General features: G+C 46.0%; 1 protein-coding gene across 7 annotated transcripts in view; it reads right to left on the bottom strand.

Annotated features, from left to right (window-relative positions):
* Cpped1 (calcineurin like phosphoesterase domain containing 1) overlaps positions 1-21,375 on the bottom strand; it is a 121,802-nt gene that overhangs the window by 12,160 nt on the left and 88,267 nt on the right. The gene's annotated exons all lie outside the window — the stretch shown is intronic.

Below are 21,375 nucleotides of genomic sequence, written 5' to 3'. Positions count from 1 at the left end.
AACAGTGACTCGGGTGGCAGGGAGGTATGGATGGGAATGGAGATGAATTAACAAATCATCAGGGCAAAGCCAGCTGCCTCCTGCTGGAGGGACCCAGACCAGCGTGAAATCTGAGCTCTGGACATTCAGGCTCTGTCACAATCCTTGTCAGGCACATAGGCTTGCAAGAAGTTTTACCAACCTTGGTTTTCTTTGGCTTCTGATAGGAAATCAATCAATTCATGCCCAGATGGAGGTAAGGAATGCATTAATGAATTATGGCTTGCATGAAAGTGGAATGGTGACTATTAGAGTCTATAGGACTTGCGCAGAATTTCCATTCTAGCTGTTCGTTGGTCATCTGTGGCTGAAACACCTCTATGGTTCCTTAATTGAATATTATAGATCGATTGTTTTTGAATTATGGACTGCTATAAAGAGATGACAAACATCTTAAATGACTGCCAGAAGGATTCCCAGCAAAGACAGCCACTGCATCCCCTGGGGATGGCTTCTGTGGTATTAGCTTCATATTTATTTCTCTGCAGTGCCAAGTCAGGAAGATGCAAAAAAGCTATTTTTAAAGCTGCCTTGATTCAAATTCATTTCAAATCAATCAGAGGACTGGGATACAATCTCTGTATAATTTAATATTCTAATATTAGAAACTGGTTTCAAATCAATCAGGAAATCAGGATGCAATCCACTACATTTCTGATGTGAAAAACTGATGTCCTGAGTGCTGTTGTGTTACTGACTCAGGCCTGCGAAGTGTAAACATGGGGACAGATTTTATTTTTATTCCCCATGACTATAGGTTCACGAAAATGCTATGCATCTTTACACTGGCAGCGATAACAGTGAAAACTGCGTCTTAAATCATCAGTCATACTCAGTTTATTCTGCCTCAGTGAGAAAGGAGAAATGTGACTCAGAAAGAGAAAGTGGGGTGGGGAGGAGGGAGGGAAGGAGGCAGGGAAAGGAAAGAAAAAAGGTGCGGTGTGACCTTCCAGAGAACAGGTGTGAACAAACCCGAGGAAAGTGACAGTCCCTCAGCAAGCAGCTGCACGTGCTGTGGACAGAGGTGACGACGGGCAGCCAGCAGGGCCACAGTGCAGAGGGAGAGAGCGGAGCGTTTCTCGGATGGGTGTGACAGGTGCGGGCTGCCCACATGAAAGCACAGTCGAGCCCCACTCAGAGGGGTTCTGCCCTGTTTTTGAATCGCCGATTTGGGAATTCTACATCCCTGTATAATCACGCGAGGGCTTCCCTGGCTTGCCTCGTCCTGGAGCCTGAGTGCTGATGGACCAGGACTTCTGCGGATGGGGAGACAGGCAGGGGTGGTAGGGGGCAGCTCCTCAACCAACGGAAGAGACAATAAACACAACCAAAGCCCCTCAGTGCCGGGGGTGGGTGAAGCACAGTGTGGCACCAGCACCAACAACTCCCAGCGGTTCGGAGCTCAAGGTCCACAGTCGGTGGCAATGGAAAGGGCTACTCACTGAACACTGCACATCTACAGCCTCACCTGGGATTCACGGGACCTCTCAAGAGGAAATCACCTGTTACACTGATGAAGGAGAGGCTGCGTGACTTGTCTGGGGGCCACACGGCTAGGATATGGACCTGGATCAGGCTGACTCAGAGGCACAACTCAGCTCACCCTCTTACAGATACAAAATGCCAGGGGAAGTGGGAAGGGGAGGGGACAGGGGAAAAGAAAAATGGGAAAAAGGAAAACATGGAAACAAAGTCTTTGTAAATAGGGAAGGGTGAAGCAGGGGAAGGGAGGGCAGGGGCATGGGGGAAAAATAAGAACCAAGATAATATCATATAAAGGTACAAGATCTCAATGATGAATGGAATGGTACTGCTTTCTTTAAATGTACCAATAACTTAATGGGGAAAAAAAAGTAGATTCAAAATGCCAACAGTGATGGTGATGCAGGCCCTGAGGGCTTCCTGGAGAAGGTGGCTCTGACCTCCACACCCTGACTTCTCCCAGTTCTGTGTAAGTCTGATCTCAGACCAGAAGGAGTGAGGTTAAGGTAGTGGTGACAGTAACACTGATAGAGGGACCCCTATCTGCAGTGTTCTGGGGATATCCACTTTTTAACTCAGTTATTTTGTACCACTTCCCTAGTAAGGAGGCCCAGTTATCCCAGTTTTACAAATAAGAAAATTCAGAGCTGGGCGTGGTGGCGCACACCTGTAATCCCAGCACTCTGGAGGCTGAGGCAGGAGGATCACTGGGAGTTCGAGACCAGCCTGGGCTACATAGTGAGTTCCAGGTCAGTCTCAACTACACAGTGAGACCCTGTCTCAAAACAACAACAAACAAACAAACAAACAAACAGAAAAACCAAATAAGAAAATTCAGACGAGAGTCAAAGACATTCAGTCTTTGCCTAATTGAGGCTCTAAGTGCAGAACCAGGGTCTGACCCCAAAGTCAGTACTCTTATCCCACACTGGGATGTGGGCCCAGTGGAGGGAAAACAGGCCCATCAGGCCTGGGGGATATGGGAACAAACCAAGGAGCAGAGATGTGTTTGGAAGCAGCAGCAGGCACCACAAGGGCTCCTGCTGACCAGCTACCTCCCAGGCACTCCTATTTCCTCTCCTGTATGATAATCCTGCTGGTATCAAAGGTGGGAGACCCCGAGGGGAGGAGGGCGAAGGTCTCGAGCGGGTGGCAGCACCAGGATTCCAGCTGTGACGCCACTGGGCTGGAGGCGGGCAGGTGGGGAGCGCAGGGAGGGGGGGGGCCGGAGGCTGATCTGGGAGGAAAATGGCTTCAAGGGCCACGCTCAGCTGCCCACCTCCCCGCTTGCTCTTCCGTTCTCCACCGTTCACTGCTTCACAGCCTCAGTCCCCAGATCCCAGCTCACTCGAGGGTCAGGTTACAGACATTCTCAGGCGAAGTCTGAAGACCATGCCTCCATTTACTTGGGGACAGCGAACGCCTTCCAGGAAGGGCAAGAGTATTTTAGCCTCTCTGGGTCATGGGGCCTCCATCTCAGTGGCTCAAGTCTGCATTTTTCTTTTCTTTTCTCTTCTCTCTCTCTTTTCTTTCTTTCTTTCATAGCAGCTATAGAAAGTATGTAAGCTTGTGGACATGGCTGTGATCCAGTAAAAATTTATTTATAAAAAGAGGAGCAGGGCCAATCTCAGGAATGCAGAAAAGCATGCCATTAAAAATAGACATTTCAAAGCTCAGGAAAGACCTCCCAGTTCTTCAAAAACGGGAAGCTTCTGTGGCTCTCAAAAATAAAGGAAACAAAAAAGAGAGGTTTGTGATTAGTTAGAAAAGCATGAAGGCCATTTCAACCAGAGGAGACAAGGGTATCTGCCCAAGAAAGAACATTGTTTTACTGAACACAAGAATGGTCAGTCACTCTGCAGACAAGAACATCTGTCTGAAGGTCAGAAACACCTTTACCTAAACTAAGAGTGTTGACTTCTTTCCACCTACAAGACTGATTTCAAGGGCTGGGAGTATGGCTCAGTGATTGCCTAGCTTGTATGAGGCCCTGGGCTTGACCCCAGCACTGCAGCTTTTTAAAAAAAATTAACTGTTTTGGCAACTATGTTTGCTCAAAATCAACATGTCAACTTCTATAAATAAATATAAACCTGCCGGAAGTGTGACTGGGATTTGTTGGACTCTATTGATCAATTTGGGGAAAATGCCATTTGAACAACAGTATGCCAATCTATAAAAATGGTCCATCTTTCCAGTTACCTGTGCCTTCTTACATTTAGCAATAGTTTAGGGCTGGGGATTCGGCTCAGTGGTTCTACTGCCTGCCTCACAAGTGCAAGGGCCTGAGTTCAAACCCTGGTACCCCCCACCAAAAGTAATGATTTAGCAATAGTTTATGTATTTTATATTTTTTGCTCTTACTGGAGACTGAAGTGTTCTTACTAATTAAGAGTTGTTTACTGATAAGAATATCACTGGTTTTCAGTCTAGAGAGCTTGACAAATCATTTATTAGTTCTACTAACTGTTTTATAGACGTCTGGTATCTTCCAAATTAAAAAAAGAATTAATCTGCAAACAGGTACAGTTTTAATTATCTTTATACCTTTTCTTCCCTTTTACAATGGTTAGGAGCCCTACAAGTAGGAGCAAGGAATGAAAACAAGTCATCCTTTCCTTGTTGGGGAAAATTTAGTCATCATATTCCCATTTTTTAGATTTTTGATGGGATTCAAATTATTCTTCAGAGAAATTAAACCAGTTAAAATTCCCACTAACAGGTGAGAGTTCAGTCGCTGAGAGTTTACTCAGTGGTGTCCTCACAAGGAAGCACCTTGCAAGGATTAAAAGGGAGACTGCCTTGGATGACATAAGGCTGGACTTTGTCTGTCTGAGACAGCGACGGGAACCTGTGGCCTGTGCACTGCAGCAGAGCTGTCTCTGCAGGTCCGTGAGCCAAGATTTCCCAGCCAAGGTTTGACAAATTATCAGCATGCCTACAACAGGGAAGATCACATTAACGTGCAAAAGCACGCCAAATGCAAACTTTTACCTAATGCTGTTTGTGTACTGAGAGCTCTGCCTTTAAGACAAAAGACGTTAATCTATGAAGTGTTTTTTCTAAACCAAAACGTAAGTACTCAGGTTTAACTGCAGAGTTGGCATTCTGCAGTAAGTGGGTTTTGGGATGCAGTTTGGTCACTCGGCATCTAAAAGGTTTGCCGTCGCTCATCTAGGACTTCTAGGTGTCTGCTACCCTCCCTGGCGTTCTTGTGTTGGGCTGGGTGATCCCTTTGTCTCACCCTCAGGAAAGCCCTTCACGCGACTCGGTGTGGTAGGCAGCTGGCAGCCCTGTCAGTGCTCTGGCGGCTAGGAGGGTTGGCTGAGGCTCATCGCTGCCTCTTTCTCAGGAGCTTCCCTCCCAGGTAGGGGTGGGACAGGGAGGCCAACGACTAGAAGGTCAGCACACAAACAGTATGTTGTACGGCTCTGTTTAAATGAAACGCCCAGAACAGGCAAATCCATGCAGACAAGATGTCTAGAGCTGGGGAGTTGTGGGGAGTAGAAAGAGCACAGGTTTGCTTTATGAGATAATGACAAGGCTGCGAGTGGGCCTGCGATGCCGAGTTACAACTCTGTGAATACGGTAAAAGCCACCGAGGTGTGTATATTACATGAACCGAATGGCACACAGATTACATCTCAATAAAGCTGCTACCAAAACAAGGTATGATGATGATGACGATGACGATGATGATGACAGTATTAGCTGCCATCCACTGAAGACCTACCATGGACCAGGCAGAGTGAGCGAGCCTCGTGACACAAGCCTCATTTCATTACGTTAAACTCTTCATATCCCCAAAGGCACTGTTGTACTTGGGGAGGGGGTCAGCACCTGCCTCGGGGTGGGACCAGCTCTGCACGCTCTGGAGCGCACAGTGACGAGGCCAGAGACCGTTCACACGTGGCAAAGACCAATCTGTGCTTGGCTTCACTCCCTCTTGCTCCCGCGGACCAACTCCAACCCTATCCTCACAGGTGGCTGGGCCTCACACCTCCTCATTCTAACTGTGGGATGTGCAAACGGCCTACAAGGAGTTAAGTAGCAAGCCCAGGGGCTCCACAGCCCCACCCACCTTAAACACATCAAGGACCTGCTACTGGAGCGTTAGCTTGATTTCTCCACTACTGTATTTACTGTTTTCGAGTCTCCAAAAGTAGTGCATGTCATGAGAACAGCTGAACCAACTACGGCACATGCACCTGCTGCAGCTGTAAAATGGGATGAGGACAATCTCTGTGAATTGATAACAGAGTGATTTCCTAGGAAAAATGGTTAAAGTAAGCAAAGTACAAGACATCAGATGCATATAGTGGGCTAGCTTTCCCCCAAGAAAGCAGATAAGAAAATTCACACAGGATGCATGCATTCTACCCTTAAACAGCTCCGAAAAAATTTTTATATATGTACACATATACTCAACAGCACTCAAAATAAATAATAAAACAATTAGAGTAAATGGTAATGTCAAATAAATCTGGACAAAGATAATATAGATATTCTTTTTACTACCCTTATTTTTGTACCCTTTCTGTAAGTTAAAAAAAATCTCTGAATAAAAATATTTTAAAAAGCAACACAACAGGGCCGGGGATTTAGCTCAGTGATTCCACTACCTGCCTGGCCAGTGCAAGGACCCAAGTTCGATCCCTGGTACCAAACAACAACAACAGCAACAACAACAAAGCAATACAAGAATGCTAAAAATAAACACATATTATAAAAACACAGAATATGAAACAAAAAAGGAGAGGGGAGGAAAATTTCTTGAAATCTCTCTTTCCATTTTAGTTCAGTACGTACTTTTCAGATACAATTTTCACACATACATTAGACACAGATTATAGAAACAGACAGCTGGGTGTGGTGGCACAAAGCTGTACTCCCAGCACTCTGGGAGGCTGAGGCAGGAGGACTGCAAGCTGGAGTGAAGCCTGGGTAATTTAGCAAGATCCTGTCTTGAAATAGATAGAGGCTAGGGGTATAGCTCACTGTGAGGGCACAGGTTCAAAACCCAGTATTTCCAGAGAGCTGGGAGAGGGAGTGGGAGGACAGAGGGTGGGTCACACAGAATTTGATAAGAGCAGGACATGCTGTATAAAGATCTGCAACTTGTTTGGGTCCACACACGGATATTTTTTAGTTACTCCTTTCCAGAACACACAGCTCTGTGTCAGGACTACACTTTAAAATACTAAAAACTGTATTTCTGTTATGTAAAACCTATGCTGTCAGATGATCTTCTGTATTTTAATAAGAAAAGCACTGTAACTGGGAGGGCAGGTGGAGCCTTCTGCTCTCCAGGGACTGCTCAGGTGCTGACGACCTGCAGAGTGAGCGAGTGCTGCTTCTGAGCCAGAGGCTGCTCCCACAGGGCCAGGGCAGGAAGTGGGTGTCCTGCCTGAGGCTCTCCAGGGACTGCTCAGGTGCTGACGACCTGCAGAGTGAGCAGTGCTGCTTCTGAGCCAGAGGCTGCTCCCACAGGGCCAGGGCAGGAAGTGGGTGTCCTGCCTGCAGCCCCTGGGAACCATCATTAGCACACAGCTGAACCAACCTGTGCAACCTGGGGTGGGGCACTATCTGCTTCTGGGGTGAGTCCTGGAAGACTTCACTGTGATAGGACCAGGTGCTGCTGGGCTGGGCCCAGCACAGGTCAGGCCTGTCCTCCAGTGGGTACTCTGTTTAACCAACCACCTGCTCACCTCAGGCATTTGCTCAGATATGTGGTCCACGTGACAGCCAGCGTCTGGCTTGTATACGATTTGCAGTCTTCTCCTACGGGTGTGAGCGTGTGTGTATGTGCGTGCATGCGTGCATGCGTGTCTATCTGTCTGTCTATGTCTCTCTGTTTTGGTGAGGTAGGAAGCAAGGGCCCAGCTGGGCTTGGTGGCACATGCCTGTAATCTCAGTACTCAGAGGCTGAAGTAGGAGGATCGCTGTGGGTTCAAGGACAGCCTGGGCTACAGAGTGAGTTTGAGACCATCCTGAACTACACAGCATGAGCCTGTCTCAAAAAACAAACAAACAAACAAACAAACAAACAGAAGAAGAAAGGAAGCAATGACTCAGGCTCAGTTGTTGACATGACCTTCACTCAAGCCAGATCATCCTGTGGACGGATTCTTTTCTCTGTGAGGATTTCCTTCCAGTCTCTGCTTCTAAAGCACAGCCGTGTAACTTGCACTTGTCTTCTCTCGCCTATACAGTACTCAGCCTACACAGTACTCAACAGTTCCACTTTAGTGGGGACTACGAGAAGGCAGGAAAGGGAATGATGTGCAGTTCTTATGGCAGAGCAGCAGGTGCCTCTGATGCTCAGCCAGGAGGGAGGTGGCTCTGCTGCACAAGGTCCCAGGACACAGGACCGAAAGGTTTCGGGTCAGAACCACTGCACCCACTCACGGGGTGCCCTGCCTAAAACAGGACGTTTCCCACTGCCTGCCACCTGGCCACATTCATATAGTGCAGGAGGACACCTATCTTCCCCGCCCCTGGGGGGAAGAACAGGGCTGGGAGATAACTACTGTCCAGCGCCTGGAGCTGCCAGGCTGCCCCTGTGCTCCCACAGCCCCGCACGGCTCCCGCCCTGGATGCCAGATGAATTACAGTCCCGCTGCCTCACTGCCCCTTATTCCTTTATCCACGGGAGGCTGCACTCAACCTTTTATTTTTCCCTTTCCTGATGAGCTGGACATTCAAAATCTGTGTGGAATACACAAGAGGGCTCTGTTTTAAATAGCAGTAATGGCTGTCAGAAAACCACCAGCAGGTTGGGTGGCAGCCAGGTGACAGGGAACACAGGCTTGAGGCTCAGCTCCACCGTTGCCAAGCCATGTGGGCATTACACGTGTTTCAACGTCTCTAAGCCTCAGTTTCCTCATTTGGACTGCACCACCGCAGGGGCACCAGGAAGATCTGCAGAAATCAGCAACATGCCCAGGGCTGCACAGCAGGAAGCTGCACGTCCCATACTCAGGAGGCGCTCAATAATTACATTTTCCTCTCTTCTTTCTCCAAGTATCTGATCAGAAGATTTTTTTCCCCAATTGAACAAATTATATCTTTCTTGCTATTCAAAATTTCCTTTTTATTTTTAAAAGAAGATGGCAGGCTTGTGTGTGAGATGGAGTATGGGGTGCACAACATTAAGGTTTCAATCCAGAATGGACAATTTTCTAGATTTCTATTACCCGCTTCCCTGCCCTATCTTAAACACAGCTGTCAGGACAAGAGCCTCATTAAAAAGACTGTTTTGACTGACAGAATGTTCATGTATCAAATTGGAACTCCATCCAAAAATACTTGAAGGAGGTAGACAGAGGTGGTGGGAGCCACGGAAGAGGATGTTTTTGTAGAATACTGAAGTCTGCTAGGGAGAGAGGTGCCTTGCCTTTGCCTGGAGTCAAGGAAGTCCAAGAGGGCAGCACTGCAGCCACCAAAACACACATACGCACATTGGTTAAGTCCACTTCTGTTTTAAAAACCAGTGAAAGCTGGGCGTGGTGGTGCATACCTGTAATCTCAGCACTCAGGAGGCTGAGGCAGGAGGATCACTGTAAGTTCGAGACCAGACTAAGCTACATAGTGAGTTCCAGGTCAGCCTCACTACATAGTGAGACCCTGTCTCAAAAAAAAAAAAAACAAAAAAAACACAAAAAAAACAAACAAACAGTGAAAGAAAACTTCTGTCAGTCAATGACCCACTAAAGGACACATTAGCAGACTGGCCAGCTTTCCTGACCTGAGACTTTCAGTCCTCGCTGTCCAGGTCCAGCTTAGCTTTGTTGAGCGAATCTTCCGGGAGCCCTCGACAGGGCGCCCTTCCTTGGTCTCTGCCCATACCCTTCTCTTCTCCCTTCCCTCTGTCACCTCAGCCACAGCCATCTGCAAGGACTCAGAGTCATTTCTAGCGCAGACTCCATTCTGCAGCTTTAAGGATCTCTCTTCCTGAGGTCCCTGCAGACTCTGCAAACTCAGCTCTTCTTTCGCCCCAGTGGCTGGTCCCTCCTCTATGGGTTTAACTGGCCATCATGCACAGTGACCCAAGCCAGGGACAGGACAGTCATCCTCTGGGACCGTTCCTCTCTTCCCTCGGAACTGTCTGAACCTGCTCATCCCGCTTTCCTCTCCCTCCTTAGTGTGGTCTCAGTGGTTGCCTTGTCTCCTGCCCGTGCCTTCCACTCTTCTGCTCCCAGGTGTGTCAGGATGACATTTAGCCATCTGTGGATATAGTGGCTTAACCAAGTAGGGGGTATGAACTTGTGTATTTATGATTTAGCCCCACAAAAAGAAAAGAGGAAGGCAACCCAGGACGGGTGCCGCTGCTCAGAACTTCATTAAGATTCGGGTTCTTTCTTTCTATCCTGCTGTGCTGCCCTCAAGATTGCAAGATGGCTGCAGGGCTTCTAGGCATTGTGCCCAAGTCCAAGCAGGAATTAAGAGGAAAGGGCCAACAGTAAGCCTTTCTGGAAGTCCCATGTGCTAAATCTAGAACCGGATCATAAGGCCATGCTTTGGGGGAGGAGGGTGGAGGGAGTACTTTGAGCCTGCCATGCTGGTGTTCTCAACAAAATCAACACTGTTAGGGTGGAGAAAGGAGATAAATGTACCACGACAGACTGAACAAGGCCATCTTTCTGGCTCCTGCCCTTTGCCATACATACCTCCACCTGAGCCTACTCCAGTCACTAAGAAACTTCAGTGCCAGCTCCAGTGTGTGCCAGGCTGTTCTGTGATTCTGATCCCTGCCCATGCGGTACCTTATGTCTCAAATGTCTCTCTTTGCCCTTGTCTCTTTGATGAACTCTTCTTCACCCTTCACACTCTGCTCACTCCTTTCCTCTGCTGGGAACACAGCATTGGTCCAGCTAGATGAAGCTGATTCTCCCTCCTCCTGGCCCCTGCACATCCCTCTACTCCTGTCCTGGGATTTCTGGTTCCTACTCCAACTGGGGCCGAGTCCAAGTCTATTCAACTGAATCCTCAGTCCTAGGATGAACAACACAGAGCAGGGCTGCAGGGCTCCCTAGACAGCTACAGGATAAACAACAGATACATAGGCAGATGGACAGATAAGACAGTGGACAGCGGGTGAACATGTGGCCTCAGGCCACTTTAGGGGGCTTCATGGAGGGGACCCAATCTCCCCCTTTGCCAATATGATCACGGAGACAGCAGAATTCTAGTATTCTCTGATTTTACAAAAGAAATGCTGGGCTCCTTATAAAAGGAGGCTTGATGCTACTAACAAGAGGATGAAAGTCAGAGATAGTGGAATGAGCAGTGATTTTAAATCCCATCTGTTTCTTAAATGCCAAATGACCAGCTTCCTGAACATCTGTTTCCTCAATTGCCAAGAGGGGCTGACAACAGTTCCCTCCCAGGGCTGCTGGGAATTTTAGAGGTGGTGTGATGGAATCCTGGGACAGGTTCACTATCCCACTCTAGACAGACCCAAAGCCATGTCTGAGGTATGGGGCATTTTCCTTTCTAGCCATGGGAACTGGTGCTGACAAGCCTTCCAGTATCCATGCTCTTCTTTTTGCTCTGATTTTGTTCTGGGAAGAGTTCTGCTGTGAAGGTGGCAGAAGATCCTCGAAACAAAGTCAAGGCAGCTATGCCAATTGTCCTTCTATAGCCACCGAAGGGACAGGAAGGGTCTTGGGACTCAGGACTGGGTACAGATGTGTGGGAGTAAATTTCTAGGGGCTCTCGGTTCCTTTAACACTTTCCTACTGGCTTGAACCACTGGTGGTTCCTGCATGACTGTTCCACTAGGCAACCTGTCTGCCTCAAGGGACAGTCACGCATGTGGGTGGTTCAAAGCCACCTGGCACTGAAACATACAAACTCCAGCCCCTTCGTGAACATGTTAAAACGTCCTCCTTCTGTAGCTGGAGGTTGTCAAGCCTTCATGGGATATTTAGAACTGTGGCAGTCATGTAGACCATCCAGTCTTGGCAAAGAGCCATGCCAGGGGAGGCAGGACAGAAGCCCAGTGAGACTTGGGTCACACAGACCACCCCCATGGCCTTCTATCTATGGGACAGAAACAACTGTCTTACTCTGAGCCAGGCAAAAGGAGTTTCCTGTTTTGTAGAGTCCAAAGGAACAATGGAATTCTGTACTTAACAGAAGTAACTCTCCTTTTGGGGTGACCAATGATCCATTTGAACACTATGTAAATCACACTTTGGAAGCTCTTATAAACGATTAGGGCTCACATGTTATCCAAAAGGGCCCAGGAAGTTTCCCTGTGAGGGTAAGAATCAGCAAGCTCCAGGAAACATCATTTTGTCAATGACTTTGATGGACACCCTGCATTTCCACCACCTGTGGAAGCACTTTCCTAAGCACCTGCATTCAGCAGGACTGGGCACTGATCCAAAGGCAGTGCCAGGTAGGACTTCACTAGGGCAGGGAGAAACTGAGAGGGCAGGGGGCTCCGCCATCTCAGGCCACGTCTGTATGACAACGTGGAGGCAATCTGGAGGTGAGAAACAATCGACACATTGGAGGAGGAGTGTGAATGATCGAAATATCCCAACATGTCAACTGAAAACGAAGAAAAACAATCTCTTCCTTTCCAATTTAGATGGCAACCTTTCCTTTGTGCTAGAAGAGACAGAATATGCTATGCACTTAATTTTTGGAAGAGACCTGATGCTTGGTAACAAATACCCTTAAATAAATCATCAATGGTGACTGATTTTAAGGCATAGACCAGGCAGGGGTCATCAAGCTACAACTGACTATTTTCTTGTGCAGCCTGTGAGTGATGAATGTCTGCTGTATTTCTACATGGCCACATGCAGTTTTACGGAAGCACCTATGTAATATCCCCAAAGTTGCCCTGTGGCCCACAGTGCCTAAGATCTTCATTATCTGGCTTTTTGCAGAAACAATTTGTCAGCCCTTGATAGGAATTTTTAGTATTCTTTTTTATTTTTTTTAGAAATTTAAAAGATACGGATGAATAAAAGAATAATGTAACATTCATACTGCCACCACCCACAGATAACATGTTTTAAGATCTACTTTCACGGCTTTTATAAAAGAAATATTACAATTACAGCCAAAGTTCTTTTTGTACCAGACGTGTTTAGCTTTACCCGAAGGCCTGGCCAGACATTAGGCCAGCGGGTCAGCATTGAGCTCAGCAAGGCTGGGGAGGGCCACAACTTTAGGCTTTCATTCCATATAAATGTGCAAGCACTTTTAAGATTTTGGCTTATTTATGCACAATGAAGTTCATGGCAGTAGTTTGTTGTGTTTAGTTTTTAATCAGAGAACAAGCAGAAACGTCTGAAACGTCCAATAATAACAAGACTTAAAGAAACCTGCTCGGTCTCTGTACAGCACAGCAGTGGTTCAGGGAACATTTTTAACACGAGATAATGCTTTGTATGACATAATGTTCAGTGTCCTTCCAAAACACTCAGATGACATGATCTCAGCCAAATGAAAAGGAAGCATTTCTTAATAATAGGAACTGTGAATGAGCGGACAGGTTATAAACCAAGGCCCTTCTCACAATCTTCCCACTTGTGCAGCCAGACATAATAAACTTTTATCTCATGAAAGCACAAAGTACACTAACAATGCAGGATATCATAAAGCTGAAAGTGACAGGGGGCAGTCACGGGTGAGTAAGGCTCAGGTCAAGGTGAGAGAGAGTGTGCACACATGTGCACACACATGCACACTACTCAGAAGCCAATCATCAGATCATTAATAAATTCAGGACAGACCCTTAGGAACACAAAAAAAAATCTGCAAGTGTCACAAGCACAGTGCAGAATGTTGTCAAAGAATCTGGTCAGAAAACTTCAGGCTACAACTCCACGTCAACACGACCGTTTCTCTGTTCAGCCTGAGTTGATGCATGCTTGCTGTACCACCCAACACTTTGCCAAAGACAAGATGAAGTGAGTAGACTGCCACAGGTTTTCTTTTGTCAAGGTAATGTCTCAAATCAACCTTTGGGCTGGGGATGTAGGACTACGCCTGCCTGGAAAGCGCAAGGTCCTGAGTTTGATTACCGGTACAGAAAGAAAAAAAAAATTTATTATTTTTCTAATTACTGTTTTCCAGCATTACAGCTCCAGCTTTTTCTGGGAACCAGAGTACTCAGCTATTGGGCCCATGTGCACTTAAACCCCTAGAGAGCTGGCCAGAATTTGTACGGCCCTTTATAGGCCCCTCCCTATTTCAAGAAAGTCCAGAAACAGCATCTTCGTCTGTGGAAGGCACAACTCTCCTGCTCAAGGTAGACAGAGGGGGTGAGAAACCTACTCTGAAAGGACTGCTGCTTGCTGAGGCCACTAGAGAATTCCATGCCCCGTGGTCTAGGCCCTGACCAGCTCCCTGGAGCCTCCCTTAGTGGAGATCGCCTGGACATTCAGGAGCTAAGCCTCCCATGCTGGCTGGACCAGCTCCTCCCCAGAAGCCGCTGGAGAAGGGAAGCAGGAAGAGGACTTGGAGGGAGAGCAGGTGGGGCCTGCCCACACAGCTGAGCTAGCACCTTCCTTCCTGCTCTCAGTACTCAGGGCCAGCTCGACAATAACGTGCTATTAAAGGCAGGACACAGTGGCCCACACTTGTAATCCTAGAGCTTGGGAGGCAGAGACAGGAGGACCTCAAGAATGTGTCCTACTGGGCAACTTAGTCTCAAACAAATAAAATAAAATAATAAAATGGAATCGTGATATACTTCAGTGTGAAGGACCTGGACTCAATCCCTAGTACCACAAAAGAAAAAAAAAAAAAAAGTATTAGTCAAACAGTAATATCATTAAGAAGCAGGCCCAAAGCCAGACCAAGCCCAGAGGGGTCACCAGTGGGTTCCACTCATTGTGTTCTTTGTCTATAAAACCAGAGCAGCAGTGCTTGTCCTGTGGTATCTACCAAGTGGTCGTTCTTATCATTTTAGTATAGTGTTCACTGCATTTTAAATGACACGGGGGAATAAAGTGAGCCTCAAGTAAGCTGGTTACTTGTGAACTGCAGTATCCATGGGGGACACTGTGGAGCCACGGAAAGGACAGGGGACCCCCGGGCAGTGGCAAACAAAGGAGAGGTGGAAACTACTATCAGAAAAGTAAGGTTCCAATTCCAGCAAGACTCAGCAGTGGGTCAGAGGTACCAAAAGGGAAATGTGACCCCTAAGCGTCAATTCATTGAACATTAAGTCATTTAAGATATTTTTCAGTAATAATCACAATATTGACAATGGCCAGAAGGAAAATATGAACAGCAATAATTACCATTACTGAGCGCCTGCTGGAACCAGGACACGCGTGGTCATGAACCTCAGAGACCACTGTGCCGCAGGGCTTCCCGACTGGAATGAAACCTCAGCCTGTAGGGCCTGGAAGTGTGTGTCAGTAAATGAAGGGACACTGACACTTACTGGGGATGTCTGTGCAGAGTGTGAGAGCGATGGGTGGCAACAAGGCGAATAACAAAACTGAATAACAACCACGGCTCTCATGAAGGTGGTCAAGCTCCTGCACTGTTAGGGGGAGAAACGCTCTTTCAGGTGGCTGCTGCGGTTTGACAGAGGAGTCAGGCTGGAAATCACAGCCCCCAGAGGGAGACAGAAGCATCGCCAGGAGGCCCCACGGGAGGTGCGCAAGGCTGAGGCAGCATCACAAGGCCCTAGGCCGCCTCCTTCCACCTGGACGCTACTGCAGGGAACGGACTCCACCCGGTCTTCCAAACGCCCAGGACAGGGAGGATGTGTAAGAAAGACGATTTTCTTTCACTTACATGCCTATGGAATTAAAAATGGACAAGGTGGAAGGCCTGCTCCTCACGCCTTATACACATGGCTCCTCCCTCATCTGTACCACACGCAAGGAGCAGCTTCAAAGGCAAGACAAGGGGTGTCAGGATCCTGCCTGGCCCTCAGGGAATGCTAAATGAGCACGCTGTTCTTCCAATTTCAAACTCAGTGACTACTACACAAGGATTTCTTTTTTAAGTAAAATAAAAAGGCAATGACATTAAAGCCATTTTTAGCTTAAAGAGCAACGTTCTAGATTTGTATTTGTCCTGCTGGAAGTGGGGGAAGGGTGCCTTTCAATGAAGGCAAATTCAGTCAACTAATAGCTTAACCACAGAGAAAATGAGAGTGCTTTGCTAAGATAGGTGCTAGGGGTTCCCTGTGCCCACCAAAACTCATGTCTAAGTTTTGTTCCCACTGTGAGGTATTAAAAGGATGGAAACTTAACCCAAAAAAGCTATTTGGAGGCAGGACCTTAATTCAGCTATGACACCTAGAGATATTAGGAGTAATTAAGATTAAATGGGGCCACGATAGTGGTGCCCTGATCCAATGGGACCATAGCTTTATAAACAGGAGGCAGAGAAACCCAAGCTAAGACAAAAGAAAATCCTCAGCAGCATGGACCTCATCATACTGAGACTGCCTCTATCTGATCTTGAATTACTCAGTCTTTAAAACTGTGGGCCAAATAAACCTTCATTCCTTATAAATTACTCAGCCTGTGCTACTCAGCTACAGTGACAAAAAGTTAGAATAAGACACTGGAAATACTAGGATTTTACAAGGGATTCTCATTGCTGATTTCAAGGTGATACTAAAACAGGACACAAAATTTGAAGACGTAACATTTTGACTTTATAAACTGAGACTCTGCTGTTTTCAAGGTACTGAAGGTTCCGTGTGTGTGTGTGTGTGTGTGTGTGTGCATGTGTGTGCGTGCGCACATGTGTTCTGGTACCGGGGATCGAACTTGGGACCTTGCACTTGAGAGGCAGATGGTGGAACCATTCAGCTAAATCCCCGGCCCTGGAAGTACCTTTTTAAAATGTTGTAATGGGATTTAAAATTTTGACTTCCAAAGTGATCTGCAACCCCAGAGAAGGAACCTATATCTGCTTTGAAACCCCTCTGGCCTTAGTGCCTAGCATGGGGCCTGTGCTATTTGCTGAATGAATAAATGTTGACTTAACTTCTAGAATCAGCATTACACATTCACACATGCCAGATTCTCAATTTATAAATATTTACCATCAGGACTTGATTTTAACTTTAATTAGCCCAACTGTTAAGGATACCTCTAAAGTGAGAAATATAATCCATTGCTGCACACCAGATGTAGCTCTGGCAGTGGGTCTGCTATCTAAGCTTATAGTCACTGAGGCACATGCATCCAGTGACTCGAGTGTGATTCTTTCCGGTGAATGAATGGATCAAGGCACAAAAGATGAAACCTGGGAAAACGAATTCTCGATCAAATTCTAGAAAATAAAGAGCATAAAATTCTTCAACTTGATACACTGCCAGAAACTCTGGATTCTGTGGATGCCTAAACAAAGACCGAGTTGTCATTAGAAAGCTGGTTTTAAAAATAAACATCAAGATTCTTTTTTCAAAAATTGCATTTGACTGACTGATTAATCATTTTTTTTTTTCTTTGAGACAAGGTCTTGCAACGTAGCTCAGGCGGGCCCTGAATGCAGGGTGATCCTCCAGGAGCCTCTTGGGATTACAGGTGTGTGCCACCATGCCTGGCTAAAAACTGTATTTTAAATGGAAGGCACTGTAGGATGACTGTCATTGTCTTGTGGATATATTTGCTAGATTTAGAAAAACCTAGAAAATTATGCAGTCAAAGTTTTTTTTTTTTTTTTTTAACTAACACATTAAATGGAGAGGCACGTGCTTTAAGAAAAAGATTCTATCATTAATTTTTGTAAGAATTTTTTATTTAGTTCAGGGGTTCCTGCTCTTCTAACAGCCCCTTTGAATAAAATTAAGTATTCATTCCTTAGCAGCCCTGAAAAAGTTTTGGACTCAAAACAGTCTACCTTTCTGTATAAGCCAGGTGCCAAGACAATTTTGCTGTATTTGCTACAGAGACTTTAAGGCCGAAAAGTCCCAAATATTTACTGATCCTGTTCAGGGAAGTGTGTGGTCTCCTGCTCCTGGCAATGTATTTCCCACCTGGAAATCAGGTGGTCAACACTGAATCCATAGGTGACATGGATGTTACCTGTGATGCTGATGGTAAGTAGATCTAAATCAAGCCTAATTTAATTCTGTTTAGCCAGTAATTACTGATTGAGGGACTACTAAGTGACAGTCTCAGCTGGGTTTATAGTGGTGGACACAGCTAGGCAGTGTTTCCTAGAGAAATCAGGATATAAAGTTTCAATACAACATGGTAAGACATCAGAGTTGAATTAGATGTTTGCGTCTTCCAATAAACTATACCGTGGGAACCTGACCTCTATATTCTTTAAAGCTTTGAAATTTTAATTCCATAACCATGGGCTAAGATTTCTTTCTGCCGTTATTTTAAAAACATAAATACTAGAGATGAAACTAATTCTGTGAAATTGCCCATTAACTTTTGCAGAAAAGACTAACTTATTGGAATTCTTTATAATTGCCAAATTTGCTCCAGGCTCTTTAATATATAGTTCTAATCTCTATTTTGAGAATAGAAAAGAGACAGTGTATTGAGACATCAGGAAAACACTGCCAGTAAAAACGCCAGACTCCTGTTTTTTAAGATTGAGTTTTAAAATTGCAATCCACAGAGTCACATTCTAACCTTCCGCTGAAAGAGGCAATGAGGGATGGAGACAATGTCCAGCTCTGACCAAGATTTCATTATCTACTATCTGTCTTTGCAATTCCAACTAGGTATCAAGTGAATTAAGAGGAAAACCAATTTCTACAGCCCTTGGATGTGATGAAAATGATTATCCTCAGGCAGAGCAAAAGAAGACAGAAAATAACAGATGCCGCTTCACATCTGTGTATCTGTCCTGCCCTCATATCTGTTTATTTGTACCAGTTATTGATGTTTTTATATCATACAAATAAGGCTTTTTATTGAGCTTCAAAAGTAGAAAGAGGATGTATTCGTTTCTAAGGAAACCTGAGCTTAGAAGCTCTTGGGTTTTGAATCACAGAGCGCATTCCTACATACAAGGTGTCCCATTGTACAGTGACATCCCTTCCTCCTCATTTACCTCATCCCATTTTAAAAAATTAATGCAACAATGGGAGATGATTGTTGATGCTCATTATTAAATCATTTGTTCATCCCACACAATGATTCAGAATTATTCATTAAACTTGCTGGAAGGAAGAAGCGTTTTACCTCCATGGTGGTATGGGGAGGGATGTGTTCTTTAAAAGGATATTTTATAACAACACAATTATCATAATTAAAAGCTACCCTGATAGTCTGATAAGCTTTTGACATATTGTTGAGTACTGGCATTTTAGCACAAGGAGATAAATGAGACTGAAATAATACAGGGGAATAATATTGCTGTGGGGGGAAAAACCCTGGAGGCAACATTAAATACCATCTGCCATCATCAAATCCGGAGTTATTCAGGCCTTTAGGTTAACAAATTTTACAAATTATCACTTGAACTTCTGGCTTTGCAAATGAGTTCCAATTGTATTGTGAGCCTAGCCATTGCCTGTGTCCTTGAAGTGGGTATGTAAATATCTGCTGGAGCTTGCCCACTTTTGCCTCCTAACCCGGTAGGTCACTCAGCAGTAACCTGAAAGATCCTGAACCGCATCTTTTGGAGGTGGTTCCAGGTTTATTCTGTGTCTGAAGGTCATTATGCAAAAGCCTTGGCTTGACAAGGCACCCAAACCAATGGGTGAATGTAGGAAGACTCCCAACTCTCTGGTTTTCCTTGGTTACGCAGATGTAGGTGAAGATCCTAAGACCAAGGGCCTCAGGTGATACCTGGGGATCTGCGGAGGGGGCACTTGGGGAGTCAGAAACCAACTGCCAAGTGACCATGAGAGGCTGGGACTTCTACTCCTTCATTCATCCACAAACACAGATGAAGCTTCACCATGAACTATGACCTGAGCTAGGCCTCCTGAATGCAGAGGTGAGCAAAACAATTTCCCTGTCCTCAAGGAGCTGAGAGTCCAGTGAGGGATTTGCACACGTTAACACTTGAAAATCCACCTGACAAGTGCTGGGACCAAGGAAAGCTGAGGAAGAATGAGGCGAGGGGAACATTACACAGATGAGGCCAAGGGCGCGTGGGCTTGGCCAGGTGATATGATATGGAGAAGGCCAGAGCGCAAAACAGAAACTTCTGGAATGGAGAGGAACTGGGTCTCGTCCTGGGTTGGGGAGGTCAGGACCCTCTTGTGGCCCCCTTGGGTTGCTGGAGGAGAATGGGCTATCCTTAGAGATGCTGCTAGGACCTAGTTGAGATAGTGGTGGCTGAAAGAAGAGGTTGGGCTGGGTAGAAACTAAACAGCAGAATGAAATATCAGAGTCTCTGGAGCCATCAGGAGGCTGGGCCTGATGCCATTCCAAGTGGAAAAAGGAGACTAATCCCCCACTCTGCCTCTTGTTTACCACACAACCACCTGAGTATAATTTGGCTGCTCACATAGCTCTGCTCATGGGAAGAGGTTGCTGCGAGGAAGGGGCAGGGGAGGACTCTATCCTACTTTGATCAATGAATTGGCACTGTGAATTGTAGACATCTCGGAGGCTGTGGGTATTTGGATATCCCTGAACCCTGAGTCTGCAGAGTTGCTGTACTCCAGTGTGATGCCATGCCTCATTCTGTGCCTCCTGGTATGTGGAATCCTCCTAATGCCTGGGGTAGTGGTGGGCAACATGTGCTCTGCCCTTAGATGGGAAACCCAGACCACATGCTGCTTAAGAACTGGATAACAAGAGTGGAAAATGAAGAGTAACCAGGGATCGGCATCAGTATCACTTGCCATTTTGTATGAAAAGAACTGTGTCAGGGGCATTGACTATTCTCCTGGCTTTATTCTCTGTCGCAAAACAGCCTCCATGGTGGAGCTAATTCCACTTTGACACTTTACTTTCTTAGAATCAGAATGGTTTTCTGCACCAACTGAAGCATGGCATAAAATTTCAAAGGCCTTTAACAGAAGTTTTCCAGCTTTGCCTCTATGGAAAAGTTGGAAAATGTCTCCAATTATGGGAGCCTTTTGTAAAATGTCTCAGAAACACAGAAGGGCCTACTGTACCTTTCACAAGTATGTGAAACCCATTTAATACTCAAAGATGAAAAGAAGGGGAACAGGATGTTAAAAAAAAAAATGCTTACTCCTGGGTCAAACCCCTTCCCATGTAACAAATAAAAGAAGACACTTGTGTTTTTGAAGTGTTTTGGAAAAGTAAGTACTGGAAAGACTTGAAAGGAGGAATTAAGACCAGCTGTCAAAGATGGAATCCTGCTGAGACCCCATAACTCAGGGGTCCTCAGGAGGAAAGATGAGGTGTGGGCTGAGGGGAGAGGGTGCACGACTGGAAGCTTAGTCTCACTTTCACAAACAGGGTGTCTCCATTTTTTTTTTTTTTAACCTATAATTGGCTAAAAGTCTACAGCATGATGAGATCAGGATACATACATTTCTCTCTCCTGAGTCAAGAAGGGAACTTAATACATCTCACTAGAAACAAAGTAACAAGGCCCAGGACCTGCGCATCAATGTGACATCCTAGGACTTCCTGTGTCACACACACCAAACCCCTGCTGGAGGGAAGCTTGGCTCTTTAAGATCAGCTGTCTCTGAGCCAGTTCCTGCGTCCCCAAGAAATGAGGAAAAAGACATCCCTGGCTTGTGCCACGTCCTGAGGCACATGCAGCCATGTTGAGACCTAACCAGTAGCCCCATGCTGAGCACACCTGTCTTCAACTGGGAGCAGCTACCACACATTTACAGGCTAGTGTGGATAAGGTCTGCACTAAATGCCTGTATTTTCTTCCTCACAGCCATCCTATTAAGAGAGCGATTACTGTTACTCTGATTTACCAGTGAGGAAACCGAGGCTCTAAAGG

This window comes from Fukomys damarensis, unplaced genomic scaffold, assembly GCF_012274545.1.
Source record: "Fukomys damarensis isolate Sample0158 unplaced genomic scaffold, DMR_v1.0_HiC HiC_scaffold_34, whole genome shotgun sequence".
NCBI classification, from domain to species: domain Eukaryota; kingdom Metazoa; phylum Chordata; class Mammalia; order Rodentia; family Bathyergidae; genus Fukomys; species Fukomys damarensis.
This window is presented reverse-complemented; position numbering and strand designations above follow the sequence as displayed.